This window comes from Lissotriton helveticus, chromosome 4_1 (assembly GCF_964261635.1).
Source record: "Lissotriton helveticus chromosome 4_1, aLisHel1.1, whole genome shotgun sequence".
NCBI lineage: Eukaryota > Metazoa > Chordata > Amphibia > Caudata > Salamandridae > Lissotriton > Lissotriton helveticus.
This window is the reverse complement of record NC_136063.1, coordinates 859,067,264-859,091,601: the sequence shown is the minus strand read 5'-3', so window position 1 is coordinate 859,091,601 and position 24,338 is coordinate 859,067,264.

The following is a 24,338-nucleotide window of genomic DNA, read 5'->3' as shown; positions in this document are numbered from 1 at the left end:
CACATTTCGATTAAACAACACTCATTTTGGCTTTGTAACATCCCAAGGAGAGTGGTGTCACCACCAAAATGTAGGTAAAGTGCAGAGGGAGCTGCAGGAGCAGTGCAGCGTCCCCCGAAAAGATTTCCAGAGTCCCCACCCTAAGTTGGTTTGGTGCCAGTATTGAAAGTTCTTACTCCAAGTTGTGTTAAATCCTTGCATTTTGGGACACAATAATGTCTAGACATATGGTTTGTAGAATTAGACCACCCCATGGGGCTGACAAGAATGTTCACGTAATGTCATCATGAAGTATTACCATCAGCTTGTATATATTTGCAAATTACTGCAAAGTATTGAGTAGCGTGTGAGTAATAAATGTACTTATTCCATTTTCAAAAGAAAAAACACAGACTGAACAATTATTAGTTGAGTGTTATTATTGTGCATCTGTAAATGGGGATTTCTAGCCCACACACCTCCCTTGAGTAGGTCTTGGACTGCTCTGCTTGGCTACCCTACGAGGGTCAAGCGCTACAATCGGATAGTTGGGTCTTATTCTATTGTACTTGTTACAACAGCTATACATGATTAAACGGGACTCTTTGTAAAATGACTAATCTGCAACTGAGAAAGTGGTGATGGTGGTGCTGCAATCTTTAAACAAGGTATTCTCATTTGATGGATTTGCACTCAAAGGTAAATTCTTCATTGTAGGTTGATTTTGAGTAAACATGCCTAGCGATTAATAATCTTTGTGTGCTAAGGAGAGTGATGGTCTTGCTGAGACTAAGCTCAGAGGTAAGGTGAACATGGAATACAGCCATTCATTGATCTTCAGATACTTAATTTTAAAGAAAAAATGTGATCATTTGAGGACCTAAAAAACATGGATTCTCGCTATAAACTAATGTGGTAATAGAATGATAGATTTTGTAATTTATAAAAATGAGTTTCTTTATTTACAAAATGGGCTACCCTGATGCTGAATTTTAATTTCGAGTAACTGCCATTTATATTGTATTTATATTGGGCCCGGCTATGGCGGACACCGGAGCTCTCAAGGTATGTAGATGGTCTAAGAGAAGTCATGAACCTTTATGGTGCTCACAAAATTAGTTGGATTAGTAATATAAAGAAGCTCCTGCTCGCAACGGGCCTGCCAACTGATTGGGAGCCTGGGGTATCGCTATCCAAGGCTGAAACCTAGCGAGCCTACTGGTCATAGGTTGACGAACAAGAACAGAGGGACCTAAACCTAGGTAGGCTGACTGAGGAGTTTCGACAGCAGAAATTAAAGCCTCGTCTGGAGTCCTACCTAGATTTTATTAGGAAACCAAGAGATATATCCCTTTTCATCCAGTTTAGGTTGGGAATTCTCCCCCTTCGTGATTATACTAGTAAGTGGAAGCCCCCGCACCAAACCTCTCCTGACTGCCCTTTTTGTGAAGGTGTCATTGAAAATATCCCTCATGTCTTTTTTGTATGCCCAGCCTATATTACACCTAGACAGAAATGGCTTAAACCTGTGTGCCTGTTGCTTTGAACCAGGGACCTCTCCGCTGCAGACAGCAAGGAAAAAACTGGGTTGTTCCTACAAGAATTAAGGGAAGAAAAGGGGAGGGAGGTGACGGTCACTAGGGAGGGGCTGGTGCTCAAATGGACGACCACCCCTGGGTATCCAATTTGTTGGATATAAAGGCCTCACACACCCTTGCGAGTGTCATGCTTCATCATCGGCAATGCTCCTCGTTGGGCAGGCGGTGCAATGCCCAACGGGCTCACCTCAATGAGGGGCTCTTTGTCGGAGATCTTTTATCCAACTGCCTTATGGTGAAGTGTGGGTGAGGGGCCAGGTAAGAGTAGAAAGTGTGGGTGAGGATAAAATGTGGCTCAAGGTACCGGAAACAGTTTTATTCTGGTGGCCCCCTGCCACAAATAAAAACAAGGATAGCCGGTATTCCTGGGAACTATAGTTTCCCAGAGCGAACCAGGGCTAAAAGTGCAAAAAGTGTGGTCGACATGTTTCTCGCATCTAGTTCATTAACTGCGATTCTTCAGGACCTATATAAAACCTACAATCTACTTAAACATGATCTATTCAAAAGTATCTGTTTAAACATGGCACATTAGTGGTACTACCTGTCTGACACTGTTCCTACCTAAAGTGGTGGGAGACAAAAGAGAGCATTAGAGCAGGTAAGTAACAGCAAGTGATATTGTAGTGACCGTGAGAACACTGTGCGTGGCCGTGAACACACTGTGCTTAGGTGACATACTAGTGAAAGGGTGACTAGTATGTGATTAAAATCGAGTTAAAAACACAATACAGTAGTATCCATTAGAATATATAAAGACCTTAGATAGGTGTGTAAGTTACTCACCTAAGGGTTAGAATAAAGGGGTGTCACACACCTCTCCGCTGCACTCAGAATACTTAAGGCTGATGCTAGCACAACCTTAGTGTGTGGGTGGCCAAATTTCTTAGTTGGCCTGGTTGATTAGGCTGAAGGCTATTAGATGATTTAAGTTTTAGCTGAATCTTTTATATTTACAAATCTACACAAAGCTGCTAAAGTTTAATACATTTTTTAATTATTTATTGTAACATAAATGACTTTTATTATAATCTTTATAAAATGTATTGCCAATGAATTGTGATTTTATATTTTTATGTGCTTTTATTATATTCTGTATATCGAAATAAAGCTTTGATGATGTAATATCGTAAATACATTTTTTTCAGTAAAACAAATGTACACTAATAATATTTGTCAATTCAGCTCATTCTACATATTTTGAATGAAGTTTGATTTCCTGAGAAAGTTAATAAAACGATTTCACTTTCCAAGTACTGCTTTCTCCCCCCTCCCCCCTCCCTCCACCCCCTTTTTTATATACCAGGGGTGTTGAATATATATGTGCGTCAACACGACTATAAAATGAGCCTTTGTGTAAAAGGCACGGCGTTTTCAGACCTACTTAAAGGTTAGTCCGAAATGGCATTCTAAAAATGCACACAATATACAGTGATAGCAACATGAACTGTCAAAAAGAAAGATTACCTGTCAAGAAATGTTGAGGAAAAGCTTATTTCCAAAAAGCATGGCAGATTATGCAGCTCTCCACCGAAATTGAAAATCTGGATATTATCATTTTTCTTGTAGCCCTCTATCCAAAATTGAAATTATTCTCATTAGGGCACAGACTAAATAACATCTGACACACAACTCGATACACATTTCCTTCCAGATTTTATATTTGTTCATGTTTGTACCCAAGCAGAACGGACTATAAAGTAAAATATGCATAACGTTAAAAAAGTATATTCTGAGTAGTGCTGTTTCATTTAATTACCAACTGTTCGGAATTTTACAGGCACGCAGTTTTTAGATGGCATAAGATCTATGCAGAATTTTATTTTTTTTAAATGACACCCTCTAAATTAATTCTAAATAAATCAAGTAAAATGGCGGTGGTTAGAAACTACATTCAACATTTACCCTAAAGAAATAATCTTGCGTAGCATGTGCACACACGTCTGTCTCATTCTGGCTTTGTTTATCGCCCATATGTAACTTGATTGGTGGGTTTTGATAGATTTTAGAAATGGTAACCTTAACCCAGCAAATGATGTGAAAACTATTCAGTAAACAACTCTTCTGAAATTAATCCTTCCGCTTTATAAACCAAGAAGGAAGCACATGCAATCCATCATAATATTTTTGCTGCTGGGTTAACTGAAGTGTCATTTCCATCCAAATTAAAATGTGAGCAGCTACATGTTTGTGCTCTAGGCTGTTGCAGTGTTTTCCTAATGGCCAGTGCTTTTCATTCCCTTATCAGTCTCTGTCACTGTGGAGTTCACACAGTCACCTATGAAGTACCAAGGAAAAAACCTATTGGCAAAAAGCAAACACGATAAAAGCATGCTAACAATTTGGAATTGATTCAGTTCGACGTGATTAACATCTGATATACGATATTAAAGTATACCATATAGCATATGCAACTCTACTACAAAAATTATAAAACATGAGCTCTGCATATTCATTTTTTAATTTATTCTTTCATTTATTTAGGTTAAAAACAGTCCGAAATACACTTTATTTGGCAATGGTATATTTCATTGTGAAGGTCATGGATATTACCATGGCGAGCATCACTCCTACTTCAACGGAAGGCTCTATCTAGGCAGCCAAATAGTAGTGCATAGTCTCAAAGCAGACATATCACCAACAATGAGATGTATCAAATGTACATCAACAAGCTTAATAATTAACCTGCTTTGCCAATTTGGAAAAGCATAAGGACGCGACCTGTGATAACTACTTCCTGCATGTTTATGCTAGCAGCAGAAATTGCGCAGACCCTCGCTGATATCGATTTGTGCTTTTTGCGTCCTTCCGTGCGTGATGAGCGCATTACGTATCCCTGAGTACCCCAGAGTCAATGCTACCTTATCACAATCAGCCACAGCCATCTGCAGGTGTCCGAAAGTTTCTCTGTTCAATGAGCGAGACTGTCACGTACCCTTTCATAATGGGAGACAAGATGTGCCTACACACCGGAATTTCAAGGAAATAGAATGTGCTACTCCGTAGGCCAATTGACAAGCATTCTTGCAGAAGATATCGATAAATAAGCAGAGAAAATATTCTGAAAGAGTGCCGTAAGTGTTCCATAATGTGTTGTGAAGGCCATCTCTATGTGCACGTGCAGCTTATTTTGAAAGAGTTGTACTGATGACGAGTATGGAAGAGACGGGGCAACATACATCATTCAGTCACACAACTTCAATCGGAGAAATACCATAAAAGTTACATTAAAAGCATAACATTTCAAAATCATGTCCCAATCGTATAAACACAAAAACAGTCCATCATATTTATACGGCAGATGTCACTGATTTAATGAAAAACGTGTGCAGACAAAGGCACCGTCGTACATTTTTGCGATTACCCAAGCTGATAGAAAATATTTGGCCCACCACATGGGCTCCTCGAGCATGTATGTTCTCCAGAGGTTGTGCATTAAATCAACAACATTGTCAGAGCGCTTGTGGAAGATACAACTAGGACTGCAGGTGTCTCAGTGTGGCAGAGTATGTGTGATGATATACTCCATACTGTTATGTATGCTTCAATTACTTACCGGTAATTGCATTACTCTGAGTCCTACTCCTTCACTTCCCTTACTTACAAAATTGAGGCATCCCTGCCTCACCAGACACCCGTACCCATGTGATTTGTCACATGGGGACTATATATAGCCCCCAGCCCCCTCAAACCTCCTGTAATACCACACAGATTGAAACCATACCAAAAGGTTGGCCTGGACCATCAGGGAGGGAGGGAGGGAGGGATGTAAGTAAGGGAAGCGAGGGAGTAGGACTCAGAGTAATGCAATTACCGGTAAGTAATTGAAGCATTACCTCATCGTCCCTCCCTCGCTTCCCTTCCTTACAAAATTGAGATGTACAAAGCCAAACAGGACAACCAAAGAAGGTATGCAAAAAACAGGTTTATTAAAAAACACAGAAGACCAGGGAAAAACCACTATTCAGGAACCAAAATGGAAAGAACCCTGTGTCCAAAGACATCAGCACAGTCAACCTACTGTCCAATCCTGTAATGAGAGGCAAATGTCAGCGGGGAAGCCCATGTGGCAGCCCGGCAGATCTCTGAAATGGAAGCCCCTTGGACCTCCGCACAGGAAGCAGCCATGGAGCGAGTGGAACAACCCTGAACCCCCAAAGGAGAAAGGTGCCCCCCTCCTTGTAAGCCAAAGAAATCAGCGAACGAACCCAACGACTCAAGGAAGGAGTAGAAGGACGCAAACCCCGATTCACAGGACCAAAATTAACAAAAAGGGAATCCGAGAGACGGAAAGGAGCGACCCGCTCCAAATAGATCAGGAGAGCCCTCCTAACATCCAAAGAGTGAAGCCGCACCTCAGACTCCGAGGACGGGGAATCAAAAAAGGAAGGAAGAACCAACTCCTGATCCCTGTGGAACTGAGAGTCCACTTTAGGACGAAAGGAAAGAATCGGCCGCAACACGATCCTGTCCTCAAAAACCCGACAAAAAGGGTGCTTGGAAGAAAGAGCACCCAGCTCACCCAGGCGGCGAGCAGACGAAATGGCCACGAAAAAGAAAGTCTTGAAGGACAACAGGCGCAGATTCACAGAAAGCAACGGCTCAAAGGGAGAGGACATCAAGGCGTCCAAGACCAGAGACAGATTCCCGGTTGGAAAATGCCTCCGAGGGGTAGGAAGAACATTACCCAAACCCTTAAAAAGGCGACTGACCAACCCCTCAGAATCCGAGAGATTGCCCCAAGAGCTCCTAAACGCCCTAATCGCAGCCCATTGCAAACAAAGGGAAGACACATTCAAGCCCAAGTAGGCACCCTCCTGAAGAAACAGCTTCACCTCGAACAAAGAAGAGGAAGTAGGGTCCAAACCCTTGACAAGACACCACCGACTGAAAGAACGCCAGTGCCGCAGGTAAGACTTGTTGGTCGCAGCGCGCCTTGCCGCCTGCAGAGTAGAGGTCAAACCAGCCGGAACCCCTTGTCGCAGAAGACCTAAGCGTTCAACCTCCAAACCGCCAAGCGCATCCGGCCCAGAACATCCTGTTGTAACGCCGGGAAGACCAAAGGGGGAGGAGACAGAGGCAGCAACCACTCCACCTCCGACCTCAACTCCACCAGGAGAGGAAACCAGGAGGCACGAGGCCATGCCGGAGCCACCAGAATCACAGAAGCCCCCGAGGACCGGACCCATAGTAGGAAGCGGAGAAGAAGGGGGAAAGGAGGAAACACATACAGAAGCCCACGGGGCCAAGGGCAGGAGAGAGCATCCACCGCCCAGGCCGACCCCTCCCGACAGCGGGAGACAAACCGGGACACCAAGGCATTTCCCACAGCCGCAAAGAGGTCCACCCCCGGAACACCCCAACGCAACGTCAGAGCCACAAACAACTCCCGACGAAGGCAGAAATCCACAGAAGACGGAATGGCCCTGCTGAGGGCATCCGCCCGGGAATTGGACACCCCCCGAACATGGATCGCCGAGAGCACCAACAGGTGGGATTCTGCCCACACAAACAACCGACTCGCTACAAGGGCCAGAGAAGAGGACCTCGTCCCCCCCTGCCTGTTGACGTAAGCCATGGCAGTGACGTTGTCCGTCCTGACCAGGACCACGGAACCCTGCATAAAATGGGAGAAGGCCAACAGAGCCAAACGGACAGCCTCCAACTCCCTCCAGTTCGATGACATCCTGCTCTGAGCGGGAGACCAGAAACCCCTGGACTGATGAATCCCCAGCCAGGCCCCCCATCCCGAGAGGCTGGCATCGGTGGTCACCACAACCGGAGCCGGAGGAGAGAGAGAGACACCCTTCAGCAAATGACCCCGAACCAGCCACCAACCCAGAGACGACCTGATCTGAGGGGAAACCGGGATCGGAGAAGAGAGGGGAAGGCAATGGGGAGACCAATGCTCCAGAACATAAGCCATCAGAGTGTGCAAATGGAATCTGGCCCAAGGAACCAGAAAAACTGTGGCTGCCATATCCCCCTGAACCTGAAGCCAACGTGCCGCCACCTGCACCGGACCGGACAGAAGAGATAGGATGTGAGATTGAATCTTGGCCACCCGAGCCTCGGGCAGAGTGACCACCCCCAAATTGGTCCGAAACCTGGCCCCAATGAAGAGACGATCCTGGGATGGAACAAGGAATGACTTGCCCAGATTGACAAGAAAGCCGTGCTCGATCAAAATGGCCAGCACCATGTCTGTGTGATCGAGAGTCAACTGGAAAGAGGGAGCATGAACCAACCAGTCGTCCAGATATGGGTGGAGAAATATCCCCCGACAGTGGACCAGGGCCACCAAAGGGGCCAAAAGCTTGGTGAAGACCCGAGGGGTGGACTTCAGCCCGAATGGCAAAACCGCAAACTGGAAGTGGAAGCTGCCAATCGCAAAACGAAGAAACTGCTGATGAGTCCGAGCCACAGGAACGTGAAGGTAGGCGTCCTGTAAATCGATAGTCGTCATGAATTCCCGGACCCCCACCAACGGGATTAGGGACTGCAAAGTCACCATCTTGAAGTGGACGGTCCGAACCCAACCATTCACCCTCTTCAGGTCCAGAACCGGCCGGAATCCCCCTGACACCTTCTGGACCAGAAACAAAATGGAATAACATCCCAGACCTCGCTGAGCCAGCGGGACCAGAACGATCGCTTTCTTCGACAGAAGATCCCGAACCCCCTCCAGCAGAGCCTTCTTCTTGGTCAGAGACTTGGGGATAGGAGTAAGGATGGTGCCCCAGCCGGGTGGAACTGCGACAAAGTCTATAAGATAGCCTCTCCTGATAATAGTCAATGCCCAGAGATCCCTTACATCCAGCCGCGAAGCGTCCAGGAAAGACATCAGCCTCCCGCCCACAGGACTTGCGGGCGAAACACAGTCGACGTCAGGACTTCCTGTTGAAGGTATCCGCCGGAAGCTTGGGACCAGGCAAGGCCGAAGATTTCCCGGGCCTGAACCGGCATTGACGAGCAGAAAAGTTCTTGGAGGACTGGCGGGAAGACTGAAAGGATGCAGAGGAGGAAGGAGCCGGATTCCAAAAACGGCGAGAACCAGAGGCAGACGCCTTGCCCTTGTAAGGCAGAGCATGCTTACGGTCCTTGAAGGCCTTAGTGATCATACTATCCAGCTGGTCACCAAAGAGCATCCTGCCATCAAAGGGGATCTTAAGGAGCGAGGACTTCTCCGAAGAATCAGCCTTCCAGTCACGCATCCATAAGTTCCGACGAGCCAATACCAAGGAGCCAGAGGCCATGGCCGCAGACCGAAGCACATCCGAAGAGATGTCAACCAAGAGCTTAGCCTGTTGCTCCATGTGAACAAGCAAGCCAGAGCAGTCCGTCTCCTCCTGAATAGCCGTGGCCAGTTTGCCAAAGTCGGACACCAAGGACTGCGCCGCATACGCCGAGTAGATGCCAGCACGCAAAGACAAATTCCCAGCGGAAAAGGCTTTCTTCAGAGCACCATCCACCTTCTTATCAGTGGCATCTGAAGGCAAACAATCTTCAGGGTTGAGAGAAGTGCGACCAATAAGAGTGGCCAACATGGCATCCACCTTCACAGAGTGAGAAAGAGAGACCTCCCCCTCCTCCAGGGAATAAAGTTTCTGCAAAAAGCGAGGAACAGAGGCGCGCTCAAGGTCCCGCCATTCCCCCGAAATCAAGTCTTTGATGCGGCCATGAAAGGGCATAGCGAGCGCAGACCCCACAGGAGCAGCAAAAGGAGAAAATCCCAAGTTCTCCCTGATGTGTTGGAGAATAGCAGGCACCTCCTCCCTACGCACAAACTTCCCTGAAGACGTAGAAGGCATGGCAGAGTCCGAAGAAGAAGAGGAGTCCTCAGAGGGAGAGTCCACCGGACCCCCCGCAGCACGAGAAGACCTGCGCCTTGTCTTAGCACCTCTCGCCACCAGGGCACGAGACACAGCAGCCTCAATCATGGACTGCACCTCAGAAGCAGACAGGAGGGCAGAAGAATCCACCGGACCCTGGGACCTGGTCTGATGAGCCAGGGACAGGCCCAGCATCATCATCATCAGAGGAAGACAAAACTCTCAAGCGCTTAGAAGTCCGCTTAGCCATAATGCAACTGACAGTTAGAACAGTCGAGGCAAGCACTTAAATAACGCGTAACACAGCCCCAGCCGGGAGACAACCAATAGAATTAAAAATCTACGAGGCCACCAATGACGAAGCCTGTAAAAATAGAAACCAATCATAAAAACTGAAAATCGAAATAAAAACAGCCCCAAACGAGGCCCCTACCGTAAAGGAGCATCGGAACAGCCAGCCGAGAAGCCACAGCACATCCGCCAGCCGCCATCTCCCATTCCGGGCCCCTGAACCGGAACTACAGCCCCAGCCACTCAGGGCCGGTGACTCCGTCACCCGGAACCCGACCGCCCAGCCGCCGAGAAGTGCACCGCAACTCCAGAAACGTGGGGGGGAAAGCACGCGCACACCAGGCCGGCGTCGCCAGACCCAGCAGGCAACAGTAAGTGAGGGAGAAGCCCTCCAATCGAAGAAAAGACCGCAGCACCGCAGAACGACCAGCGCGTGGGACGCGCGTCACACAATGGTGAGACAAAAAATAACAGGAGGTTTGAGGGGGCCTGGGGCTATATATAGTCCCCACGTGACAAATCACGTGGGTACGGGTGTCTGGTGAGGCAGGGATGCCTCAATTTTGTAAGGAAGGGAAGCGAGGGAGGGACGATGAGGTAATGTGGATTAATACAGCAGTCAATGGTTGAAGAGGGCAAACGCATCCCCATCGAGGTGTCATGCAAAGCATTTCACATGTTACAAATCTTTCAGTCCAAAAAAATTTCTGATAAGGAAATTCAGTTTTACAAATTGCTATTTTTTGTATCCAATATTTTGTTAGGAATACTTTGGTTTCACAAGATTTTTGTTTCTGATATTATCACATAGAGTTCATTTTCTAGACAACGATGTGAGTACAACAGTTTTGTAAAATCTACTCTTCTATAGCACTGGCACAGATGATGATGGCTTGGTCATGGCCAAGGTCAGCATGTCACCCAGACTATCGCCTCCTCAGTGACCCCACCTGTCAAACCTCTTTAGCGTGCCTTTGCTGGGAAACAGTCGCCCAGTGGGAGGCAGAATCCACTGATTCTTACGGAGCTGGCAAGCAATCACGTCAGACAGGTGGCTCCTACTGATTGTTTGCAAAGGATGAGTCGTACCGTGTCTCTTTTCTTCACTGCACCTTCCAGCAGGAAGTGGAATCTATTTTGGGCCAAGGCACTGTTGAGAGAGTGCCAGTGCCAGAAGAAAGAAGTGGTTCTTAATTCTGCTACATTATGGTACCCAAAAAGCATGGATGTCTTCATCCACTTCTCGATCTGCAGCCTCTCAACACCATCCTCCAGTATGAGAAACTCAAATTGCTCACCCTTGACAATATCATGTCGGTTCTCAGCACTGGAGACTGGATGAGATCATTGGACCTGCAGCACACCTACTTCCATTTTCTTGACCTGTCAGCCCATTGGTGGTACCTGTGGTTTATGGTTGGATATTACTGTTTTCAGTTTGCTGTGCTTCCCTTTGCTCTTAACAGTGCCCCTGGATGTTCACGAAAGTGATGGCGATTGTAGCAGCACAGTTTCAGAGGTGCCATTCTTTCCCTACCTCAATAACTGGCTGCTTTGCCTCATGAAATCCTCAACAACCTCCGGACTATAGCAAATCTCCTGTCATCTTTGGGGTTCCTTATCAAGGAGGAACATTCAAACTTGACTCCTTCTTAGACACTCCCCTTCACTGGAGCCATTAAGAACATAGTTTTGTTTTCTGACTTTCCCCCAGGAAAGAGAGTCCAGGACATTCAGGCTAGGATCACGATATTTCATCCTCAGTCCTGGATTTCAGTGAGGGTGACTGTGAGTTTGCTGGGACTGGTGGCCTACTGCATCCTGCTAGTCAAGCATGCCAGGTGGCATATGTGGGCTCTGCTGTGGGATCTGAAGTTCCAACTGGCCTAATTTTGAGGGGACCTCTCCAACCACTTTCAGATTTTGGAGGACACTACAGAAGCTCTGCAGTAGTGGTTACTGGACCCCAATTGGGCCAGTGGCAGACTCCTCTCCTTTCCCCACCCAGTGCTGACACGTGTGACCGATGCATCACTATGGGTTGGGACGGCCATGAGAGATCAGAGGTCTCTGGACTCCAACAGAGTCCCAGCTCTACATTAACCTTCTGGAGATGCTTCTGCTTGGTATTGAAAGTTTTACTTCCATCCATTAAGGGAAGATTGATACAGGTGCTCACGTACAACATTGTTGTCATCTGGTACTGTAACACATAGAGCAGGGTGGGGTCATGAACCCTGTGCCAGGAAGCCTTTCGCCTCTAGAAATGGCTGGACCACCAAGGAATTTTACTGATGTTGAACCACCCAACAGGATCATTGACTACCTGGGCAGACAAGCTCAGACGTTGATGCTTGGTGGCTCACTAATGGAAGCCAAACATGGAGAGAAACTTGACTCTATATTTTCCCCAGCACCGTGAAGGCTCAATGTCAGCACTTCTGAGCATTGCATTTTCCGAACCTTACCTTGGTTTGAGATGCATTTCACCTCAAGTGGAACTCAGGACTCCTATATGCCTTTCCACTGATACAACTCTTGTCCTGAGTTCTCAAAAAGACTGGACCCAAATCGTCATAGTGGCTCTGGATTTGCACAGAGACTATGGATCCAGAAATCTTGGGTATGAGCGTATGTCCTCCAATCAGGATAGGACTCCAGGAGGACCTGATGTTGCAGCAGAAGGATAGAATTCTGCACTTGAATCTTTGCAGTCTCGACAAGCATGCATTTAGGTTAAGTGGTGACAGCTGTACACCTTTGACCTGCCTCTGAAGGTGGTTTATGTCATCTTGGTAGCCAAGCAACCCTAAAATAAACCTGCACATGCCTGTCATTGGCACGGCATCGTGGCATGGTGTGAGATATGCCAGATCAACCTCTCCCAGGCTAAGCTATCTGTTGTCTGTGCGGTCTGTTGCCCAGCAAGGGTTGGAAATAGTTAGGTTTATCAGCCGGCCCTTTCAGCCTTTTCATGGTTGCTGGATCAGGTCTAATTGTTTAAGTCACCAGTTATGATGAGATTTTTGAAGGCTCTGCAAGACAATTTGTCCCCCTTCTACTATTGTCATGTTCCAATGGGTCCTTAATTTAGTCAAGACCATGTTACTTGTTGCTATCGCCTCAGCAAGGTGGGTGAGTAATCTTCAGGCTCTTTGTGTCACTCCATCATACACTACCTTCTTTCCAGGCATGTGTTCTGCGGACAAAGGCATCCTTCTGCTGCAAGTTGCAACCCTGTTCCATGTCGCTCAGACTTTCACCAAGGCGAAATTCAATGTTCCACCATACCACTCTAAGGAGGAGGAGAAATATCATTGCTTGGTCCCAAGACAACACTGAGTTTCTACATAGATCGTACCAAATACCACTGGGTGGATGATGAGCTCTTTGTAGCATTCTTTGGAGCCAAAAACGGCAAGGCAGAAGAAAACCATCTCTACCTTACCTTACCTTTGGTTGTTTCTGATAGAAACTATCTAGCCACAGATTTCTCCCTGGCCCTCCCATCCTCCCCAATCTTGGTTGCACGCTATCCAATAATCAGATCCCAAGTAGAAATCTGCACCCTGCCTACCAATTTGCTTTTGGAGCTCTGGATCTGGCATCTGCTTGGTGTAGTGGCATCTGTACAGGCCAATGTAATTTCAGGAGCAGAATAGTGTCAGTGTGGAACCTTCTGGCACACAGAGGTACTGCTAAAAAGCTTCCGGATCCAGTCTGATGCCAGGGGAATATTCAAAAGGTGCTGTATCTGTGACAATATAGTCTCTACCAGAAAGAGCAGTACCTAAGGTAAGGAACTTGTTCATTATGCATACAACATCCATGTAGCTTATTTGCAATACTAGCTGTTGACACATCATGCCAAAGCATCTTTGCTGTAAGGGTTGCCACCTAGCTGGCATTTTATCAGTATGGCCTGTATTTTTTATGTCATTTCAAATAAATATATTGGAAAAAGCAGTGAAATTCAGATTTTTCGCTTAAAAGCAAAAACATGAAGAAGTCATCTAAAAAGTATCTGAGAACTGCCTACATTGTTTCTAAATGATTAATAAAGCAAGCAGAGGGACAATAGGCATGAATACAGAGGATTTCACAAACATTAACAGTATGGGCCATATTTATCAAAAAAACACACAACGCTGCAAGCCACTTTGTTATGCTGCACTGCTTGAAAGGAATTGAATGTGCTGTATTTACCAGGGTTGTTTTTGGATCCTGCACAAAAACAATCGCACTTTCCTCTTTCCAAGGGCCATAATATCAATAACGGCGATAATGTTATGAAGAAACTGCCGCTATAGCGGCGATAAGGGGCTTGATAATAGGCCCTTGTGAATTTCCATAGAAGCCCAGGTTCACACCAGAACCTGGGTTTCTATGGGAATTCACAAGGGCATATTAGCAAGCCCATTATCGCCGCTTTAGCGGCAGTTTCCTGCCGTTAAAGCGGTGATAATGTTATCTCTGTTCTTGATAATATGGCCCTAAGAGTGCTGTAGAATGCAGAAGGAGGAAACAATGAGGAGATTTCTCCTTTTGGCACCTCTGGTGGAGAGGCATACATTTCTGATGCATTCCCAGTTCTGCAAATGCTTGTAAATCTGGGAATGAGTCAGAATCCACAGATGGATGCGTGGGAACACCAATGCTCCACCCATGACATACCTCCCAACCGCAGAGTAATGCAAGGCAGTGATTTTATGCAGCCTTGTGTTACTTCAAATTTATCAAGCCACTCATGGCTATGTGAGATTTTGGCCCAAGAGCGATGCAAAACCTTGAAAAATATGCCCCTCTGCTTCTTCAGAGAAAGGTGACAACCCTAACTCTAAATCTGCCTGTAGATATTACATCTGTCAACTTTGATATACGTAAGGATTTGGGAAGATAAGTCAAATGTTTTTAACTATTAACCAGGTGGAGCAGTAACAGACATTCAACCTCAACAGCTGACAGTGACCCACATAGTACCATCCGTGCACATGTGCATATTACTCATAACACCAATCTCTGGGGTAAGATGTCTGGTTTGCTGCTCATACATCTAGTCACAGGAGGAGATATTGAATGGATAGTGCAGCAATATATTTTGCACTACTACATAATCTGTTCTGTTCTGTTCTGTTAGATTATATTTCAGTAGCAGGAATTCCCTTTTCTGTGCTCTATGTTGGCCATAAAACTAACCCCTACATTTAAACAGAGTGAAGTTGTGTGTTAATGTGTTCTCATATTGCTCTGCCATGATAGTAACGTAAATGTATCGTGAGCTGGATTGTTGTTCATAGCCCATTCTTCCTTGAGTTTGTTTTTTGTTAGAATGGAGTGCACTGATTTACCGAATTTCCTGTATTTGCCTTCCACCACTGGCTCCCGCTCATGACATCCTTCGCACAACCACTAATCACCTATAACAACATAATCTTCTCTTTTCTGCTACAGACCCCATTTGTGACAAATTGACTAACATCATTGAATATTTGAGGTTGCCACTAAAATATCCATATGGTTATGCCCATGTTTGAACGTTTGAGAAGCAGAGAATTGTGTCACATTTCTCAAGTAAATATTCAATCTACAGTGCTTGTGTTATTTTAGAGAATCTAGCCCAAAAATATATATGTGATTTTTTTGTTAAAAAACGTTCCACAGCAGCACAGACCCGTACAGGAACACTGTTGCAGGTGGTTGCATGCCTGCTGTCATTTTGGGGACCAGGGGGTTTGTTATGAACAGATGTGCTGGCTCTAACGAGAGCTCAGCACCTGCTTTATGCAGTTGCATAGTCTAAAGAGCATACATTTAACTCTGTTTCCAAGCTGTGTGTGAAATTTAGAATTGAATGTGCTTCACACAATGCAATTGCATAAAAACAGGTGTTCAGCTCTGTCCTGTGTGAGCATACACACGCATGATCCAACTGCTGGACTTATTTTTCTTTATCAGGCCTAGAGCAGTGATTCTTTTCCCATTGATTTCTGTGGTTCCCACTGAATCATTACCGGAACCGGGTGGCAGTGGTCAAGCAATTTCTACTATTTGAACCTTAGAACAATTCGCAAAAATACCAAGGAAGTATTTGAACAAAAAATACCAAAATTCAAATTTTTATTGTAATTGAAAAAAACATTAAATATGGTTTTATTTAGTAAAGATGAAGTGATATGCTACACCCTAGCATATTAGGTTTTTATTTCCTCCTGATTAATGCTCTCTTGTTGTCGGCATTACATTCTGTTTGTTGTTCTCATAAATATTCCTTCACATTAACCCCTTCCATGCTGGTGATGGAACCGCTCCGTCACCAGCCTCGGTCGCGCTGTGCTGGTGACGGAGTGGTTCCGTCACAGCCCGCTCGGCGCGCCAGCGCGGCGCTGATTTCACGCCTGCGCGGCGCATTCTATTGATCGGGCGGGGCCGTGACGGAAACGCTCCGTCACAAGCACAGTGCGCCAGAGGCTCGTGACGGAGCGGTTCCGTCACGAGCAGGGGAGTGCCACGCGGCCCCCCTCCCCCTAGCGCTGCGGCGCAATTGCCGCCGCAGCAAAGGGGTTAATAGAGGGTTTCTAAATTTACACATCTACATTTAAATTATTATTAATATATTTCCTCAAAAGCTGTGGACCCACTAAATAGACATCACAGACCCCGAGATCTAGAGAGAAAAGGACAGAAAAAGAAACGCTCGAGGTGAGAGAAAGAAAGGAAAAAAGTGATGAAGGGAGAACACTGTCCTGAAATGAGCCTGCAAGAGTGAGACACAATGACTGAAAGTGTAGGATGGTGGAAGAAAGATGCATGAGATGAATCAAAACTTGGTAGTCTTGGTATTCTTCAGTCCCATCATTTGACAGTGCCGGTGCCGGTGATGGGTTCCTAAGAAAAACTGTGGACCATCACAAACACACATTTCGCAGATTAGGACTCTAATTTCATAGATTGCTCAGTTCCATGTTTTGCTAAATTAAGTCTCACTTAGGCATGCAATTATTTTCTGATTGGGTAATGTGTGCTAGTGTACATATTTTAACAAAGCACCTAAGTCACTAACACACATAATTCACAGACATAACTATCATGGCAATTTTGGCCTAGTTTACCTTATAGAAGTTATATTATTTAGGCATAAATCAGTCACAAACTGTGCTTTTTCTCTTGGAAATGATGCCTTAGTTTTCACAGTAAAAGATTCAAGTGCCTGAAGGAGAGTGTTTGTGGAAATGGCAAAAACATTCTACAAATGGGAGAAAGACAATGAATTGGCTGTAATCATTAAGAGTGAGCATAATAATAATAATTGTTGGAAAGTGAAAAAATATGTAGTGAGGCTGGTTAGGCTTTGCTCTGCAATACTCTTACGATACCCCAATTAGGTAATTTAGGGCCAGATGTAGGAGAGGAAATACCGGTTGGTAACGGTCGATTTCGGCCGTTACCGACCGCTATTTAGAATTCGGCATGTAGGGGCCAGCATTTTACAGAATCGGTAAATTTACCGATTCGGTAAATTTACCGATTCTGTAAAATTCCGAATCGGTCATTTTACCGATTCGGTAATTCCACATGTAGGTGACACTCCTGAGAGTGCCACAGGCCCTTAAGAGTCAGTATTTTACCACCCCATCCTATTGGGTGGTAAAATACCGAATACAGGTGTGCATGCACATCTGTGCATGCACACCTGTGCCATGTGACACACAGACATGCCCTTAGGGCATGTATGTGTGCCACATGGCACACATGCCTGTATTTGGGGTGCTAGAGGGTGTCAAAGTGACACCCCCTGCACCCTTGCAGGATTCGGTATTTACCGATTCGGTAAATACCGAATCGGTATTGCCCATTGATTCCTATGGGCTTCAAGGTCCATAGGAATCAATGGGCAATATCGATTCGGTATTTACCGAATCGGTAAATACCGAATGTTACCGAATCGGAAATTCAATTTTAAGAATTACCTACATCTCCCACCTTCATATTTACCGATTCATAAATACCAAATCGGTAAAATTCGGTATTTATGAATCGGTAAATAGGAATTACCTACATCTGGCCCTTAGATTCACACTAATAAATCCCTTGCTTAGTCTTGGTAGTGTTGCACAGAGCAGTCAGGCTTAACTATAGGAAAATTAGTTAAGCATTTCAGAATACCAACATGGATGATAAGTAATTGACACAACTCAAAAGAAATCCAACACCAATTTATGGCAATAAAATATATTTTTAGATACATTTATACACAAAAATGAAGACAATCGGATGAGTATAACCAGAGTTATGATTGCATTTCACTACTGCAAATCTTTAAAGTTGCGGTCAATGGGAAAAAGCACTTGTGTTGAATTCAGTGGAAACCACTGGGGCTTATGGTGATTCGGGTCCCAGGACCAGACACCGACAGTCAGTTGGAATTTACCTAGCTCATGGGGCCCAGGTGCAGAGTTGTCTTGGCTGTCCCTGGTTTTGAAGCGGGAGCTGTAGATTTGATGGTTGTACCACCTAGATTGTTTTGTTGAGGAAACAGATGCAAAAACTCGACAACGGAGCCTTCTTAGCTGCAATCTCAGCCTTGAGCTACTTTGACATCCTGGAGTCTGGGAGAAAATGGTAGCTGCCTGAAACTTTCTGGAGTTATGGACTACATTTTCCACAATGCACTAGAATATTTATGTTTAGACAATCCCTTGGCGGGCCCGATGGACAGTGATTCTTTGGTTCCTGAATCTTGCTTTACCTGTGGGCTGCAGGGGAATACTGCCTTTAATCCAAGGGAGTTCTGGAGTTGCCTTTGGCTCTAAGACCATTACTCTTTTCTTTAATACCGGTCTCTGGTCTGGGACAAGTCTTAGTCGTACAGTTCCAGGGGCGGTTGCCACAGTTGCAGGTAATTGTGCCTTTGCTTTGTGCAGGTCCTCAATTCGCATGCTCAGGTTTCTTGTTTGTCCTTGGTTGCAAGTCAATTTAGATCTGAGGTTATGGTGCCACGCTCGCCCCTTAAATCCTAGCTTTAGGAGTGTAAGGGGTGTGGGTGCAAGTAGCCAATGGGCTACTTGCACCCACACCCAGTGGCTAATTTTCACAAGATGTGACCACATCTGGAGGGGGGATGTCACCCTTCCTACCCAGAACCCTCCATTTGTCGACTTATAAAAATGGCATAAAGCTTTTTCGGCTATACAGACCAGGTAGCCCAACCTAGGGGTATGACGAGCCTTTTGGGGTGCACCCGCCTCACTTCCTAATTTTCCCACCTGCCAGGGAGAAAATGTAACTGTGGCTAGGGGTTGGCTGTTGTCTTCTTTTGGGAGACATCCTGGTTGTATATCAAAGGTGATGAGACTTTGAAGCTCACCTCTTTGATGTGTCACTTCACTAGCCATTCTGTCAGGGAGAAAGGTGATACCTCCCACCCATGCAGGCCTTAGTTTCTGACTCATGGGAGTGTTCACACCTCCTGGCATATGGTCAGATTCCTATCTTGGTGGTAGCAGATGCAAACTGTGAGCCAGGGCACAAGAAATGCTGGGGCAACCAGGTTGATAACCTCTAGGGTAGCAACCTGGGTGCATGTCACATCAAATCTGATATAGGAGTAATGTCAGGTTTAATTAGACAAGTCATTTGATTCCAAAAATTCCCCATTTGCCAGCTCATGAAGGTGTAATATGTAGACAAAAATTAAAAATAAAAACTCTACATATATAACATTAAACAGAATACTAAAGAACATTTGAAGAAGTAGTATCCTTGACTTTGTCTCAGGACCCTCTAACTCCACTCTGGTCAATACCTACGGAGGAGTGCCTTTGCCCTTGGATGATATTCCTTAATTATAACAATTTTATTTTTAATAGTCCTTCATATCACACTTACAAAAATATTGTTATAATAAACATGTATGTCAAAAATATCAAAATAATTCAAATAAACCCAAAACCTGTTATACACGTATTTAAATTAAATAGAAATATATTACATCAACAAAATATTTACCATTCAGCCCCAAAGACTTATATATCTAAAACATAAGCAATAAACGCCCCCAACAATAGCATTAACTACAAACATTGAAACACCAACCTAAATATCAATAAATATATTTATGTAAATACATTTATGGCCAAAAAAATCAAACTATATATTATACATAAAAAAATGCAACATAAATGAGTGTTTACTGTAGGACGCAATTGCTAAAAAATACTCAAACTATACTAAAACAACTAATAAATTAAAACTATAAACAACTTTTGCTGATAAAATCAAACACTTAACAATATATAGGGCACACAAATTTAAACAACTAAGGGCCTGATTACGAGTTTGGTGGTCCCACTGCAGCTGTCACGTCAGCTTCACCGCTGCTGCCTAAGAGGTCCACCCGCCGTATTATGATGTCAAATTTCAGAATGAAAGACCGCCGGATTACCACCTCCACAGCCAGTCATTCACCGATCACCATGGTATCTGTCGGTGGAAAGTAGCTGCCATAGGGCGGCACAAAGAAGTTTCTCCACCATCTGAATTATGAGTTGGCTTTCTGATGAGCCGACAGTGACAGTGGGACCTAATGCTTCGAGTCATCAGAAACAAAGGTTTTGGGGTACATACTCACCCATTTCCTTTTCTTCCATTCAGCCTCCAATGTGGATCCCTTTCTCCAGGCCTCCACATCGCAGCAGCATCTTGAACCTGAAGAAAACAAACCTTTTGGCACCGAAATCCAGGTAAGTCCATTTTGTAGTATTTACCCATTGATTGGGCTGGGCACATATGGTCCAGACTCCAGCAATGGGAAGTAGGTATAGTTCCACATGAGTCATGCATATGTGTACAATCGACACTTGTGCAGTCAGGATAGACGCACGTGGCTCATGAAATATAAAAAAGCATTCACCGCCATCAGAAATACCACCACTGGCCCATCGGAGACATCGTAATACAGCGGATGGGAGACCACTGCCGCAACAGTCTTCTTCAGACTGCTGTCATGGTGGTATGGCATTCTGACTGCCAAACTCGTAATCAGGCACTAAAAACTTCAAAAAATGCAAGTGTTGCAAGACAAGGAAACTTTCCCAGAATCTCTAAAGAAACCATTAAAGAAAAAATATATACATCTCCAAAACTACATAACCAAGTAAGTAATACTTATATTTAAACTTAAAGGAAACTCTTATGAAACTTAAAAATGCAAAATACCAATTAATATTATCACACTCTCTAACTATTATCTTTTTACGTAGACTTCCTAAAAGAAATAAATCTACAATATGAAAACTGGTAAACTGCAAAAAAAAGCAACAGCCAAAAACCAGCAAAAATACATAATAAAGTAAGTATACATAAACTAAACAAAATAGCAAACAAAAATATACCTAAAAACCTCATTCTCTACAAACTATCAACAAAGCGTAATTTAAATTGTAACTTACATTTTTTCCATTCAACAGAAAATAAACCACCTGCTCAATTTAAGAACATGCAAACATGTATAAAGTACTTGGGTCTAATATGGCATAGGAGAACATTATACACAACAAAAGCCAAAGTAACTAGTCACTAGGAAAAAGGTCCTAATAATTAGGACGTAATCCCATCACCCAACAAGGTGGCATGCTTCATCGTCTGGGATTCTCCACTTGGTGGGGACACCGAGCTCCGCCAAGGTCTACAACCCCCTCACTGTGAGGGAGAAGCTCAGGGATGTTTTGATTACTATGCTGTAAAGGATATACTAAAATCCATCAGAGATGAAACCTTAAGATGTTGGGGTGACAGGCGCAGCACAAATGAAAATATGACGGTGACGTGTGTGATGCTAAAACTAACTACAGAAAGTGAAAAAAACGTTATTGGCTCACTCTGTTTGTCAGGGTTAAAAACAGTACACTCGCAGTAGAGAAATTTTACTGCGTATCACAAAAAGAACTGGTCACATGTTTCGTCCACGTTGCCCCATATAGGAGTCACAGCCTTCCTACAGGACCTGAGGATAAAGGTACTACTGCGTAAAATGTGTGCAACATATAAAGAATAAGAATAATAATATTCAGAATACAAAAGCAGTAGTTCCTCATGGAATGAACGCGATTTACTGGTTTGAACCTGAAAAAGACAACATGAAAGAAACTCAGAGGCTTGTGTGTAAAGAACATTATCATTTCAATGCGGTGAGTCATAAGTACTCATAAGTGTATTGCCTTGAAAACTAAAAAATTCAACAAAATACATATTTTTCTTACCCGTAATAGAGTAGAGGCCTTACCTCACCTGGCAACAGCTCAGGAAGGGAGGCACCACTCTGGAAAAAGAACGTACACCAATGTCAGACTTAGCACTAATATCTAGTCAGACACTGCTACAACACTAGAAAAGATAAAAACAGGAATAGAACAAGCTGTTCATAGCAAAAGTCACTCAAGGTACAAGACGAGGAGATGACTTTCAGAATTAATAAAAGTTGCGGTGCACAGAACTTCACATAGTGGTGTAAATAGTATTTCCAACACAGAGAGTTAATAATGTGACTCTAGGATATCAGTAACCCATCTTTATGGTAAAGACAAGTCAAAAGAGGGAAATATTGTTGTCTTGTCTGTGCTGGAAAAGGCTTTAAATCACTTTCAGAAAGGATTAAATATTGTGTGTATACACTGGTAATACTGATATAAGTGAATTAAAATGGTGAGGCGCAACTCAAGCTGTCACGTCAGTACATGCGTGCGTCACATTAAACATTGCCGTAGTGCCTAGTCTATTATACTGGCAATAGTCAATAGATGTTAAGGTGGTACCCGGTATATTATGTTAAAACCAGATCTAAAGATATTCACAGCTATTGTTAAGAGACATGGCACGTTAAAAAGAATGTTTGATGAACCCCTTCGCATGGTACCAATAGCGTGTAAACTCAGTTGTGAAAGCACAGTCAATAGGTCGCAAAACAAATGTTACCTATTCAAGTCAATGAAAGTATCCACAGAGTGAATCCTGGATGTAAAAACCGCTTACCTGTCCGTCGGTACGGGTGTTAGAAGTTGGAATTTATGTTTTTTAATCGTCATAAGTCTTTTGATCCAAATATAAAACTGGGCTCAACTGTGCTGGAGGAAGGCAATCAATTTGATTATTTGAGAGTGAGATTTGCTAACACACTATTGTGGGCACCCCAAACACAAAATGCCAATTCTCACTGCAACATGTGGGATCGGCCTTATGCAAAAAACTAAAAAAGTCAAGCTTCATATGGTTGATCCCAGTTGCTCAAGTGTACCAGGCAAAGGGACTATCAGATCAATGATGGAACTTCCCAAAAATGCATCACTTATACCCCATGCGACTAGATTTAGGAATGAGGAGCATTTCCCATGTAATTGCTCTCCGACCATTAGTCTACTGGATGCGCATATGGGCGAATGATTAACCACTTCCCTTGAAAGAGTCAATTCAAGATGTACTATTATTAGACACCAAAGGATGTATTGAGTGGTTTAACCACATCAAGACATGGTTGAATAAACTTGGCATGTTTGATCTGTGGCTTACCCCCAGCAAAATTGAAAAAACGATGCTAAACCACCTTAAAAAGAATTATTGGAATCACGTCATGGTTAGCTGGCTTAACATTAGTCCTGCGGGTGAATTGACATGCAGGTTCCTCAATTTTAAAGATAACATGCTACAAGAGGAATTCTTAAATCGAATAGAGATGCCCCTTGCTAAAACACTATACCTAAAATTTAGATATGGTATTTTACCAATGAATAGTTTTGTTAGCAACTACAACGGTGTTGACATTTCACCATGTTGCCTTGTGTGTGTTCCAGTACTCGAGTCAGAAATACATTTTTTGTACTTCTGTCTGACCTGGTCTTCGTTTTATCTAGATACCTGCTCCATGCATGGATCATAAGAAGCAGGATAGTAAAAATTATTCATCAAACTAATTGTAGAAGGCATTTTACACGTTTAATACCCGATGGAATTCTTATTAAGTAAATGTTATCATTAATTTGACCAAATGTATTAGAGGGGGATCACAATTTATTTATAGGTGTAAGGTATGTATAGGTTAATTGCTGTTGCAATATACTATAGATTAATTTGTTTTTATACTTGTAAATATCTGAATTGTAGCATAAATTTGATCTTTGATTTTAAATGATATTAACATAATGCATTTTACTAAAATATCATAATATATATGGTTGCCATTTGAATGAACTGATATAGTCCTGGTGTATCTTAACAGATAGATACTTGGTTATGCCCTCCATGATTCATGCACTGGACTAAGCTGCTAGGCCCCATATGTATTTTAGTAACTTGACCCATACCCCTGAGACAGATAGTCTTGGTTTCCTAAACCATTTTTTCTTCTCAAAATAATTTTCCTTTTCTGTATGAATTTTATATGATGTGCTTTTATGGTTTTAACGCAAAATCGAATAAAGATATTTACTACTACTACCTAGAGTCGCCAAACAGATAATAGGGCAAATACCACCTTTCCTACTGTAAAATGTTTAATTGCACAAAGTAAAAAAGCCACTAGCGATACACAGATACCCCTGAGGATACCATGACAGACATATACCTGAAGATTTAACAGCTACACATAATG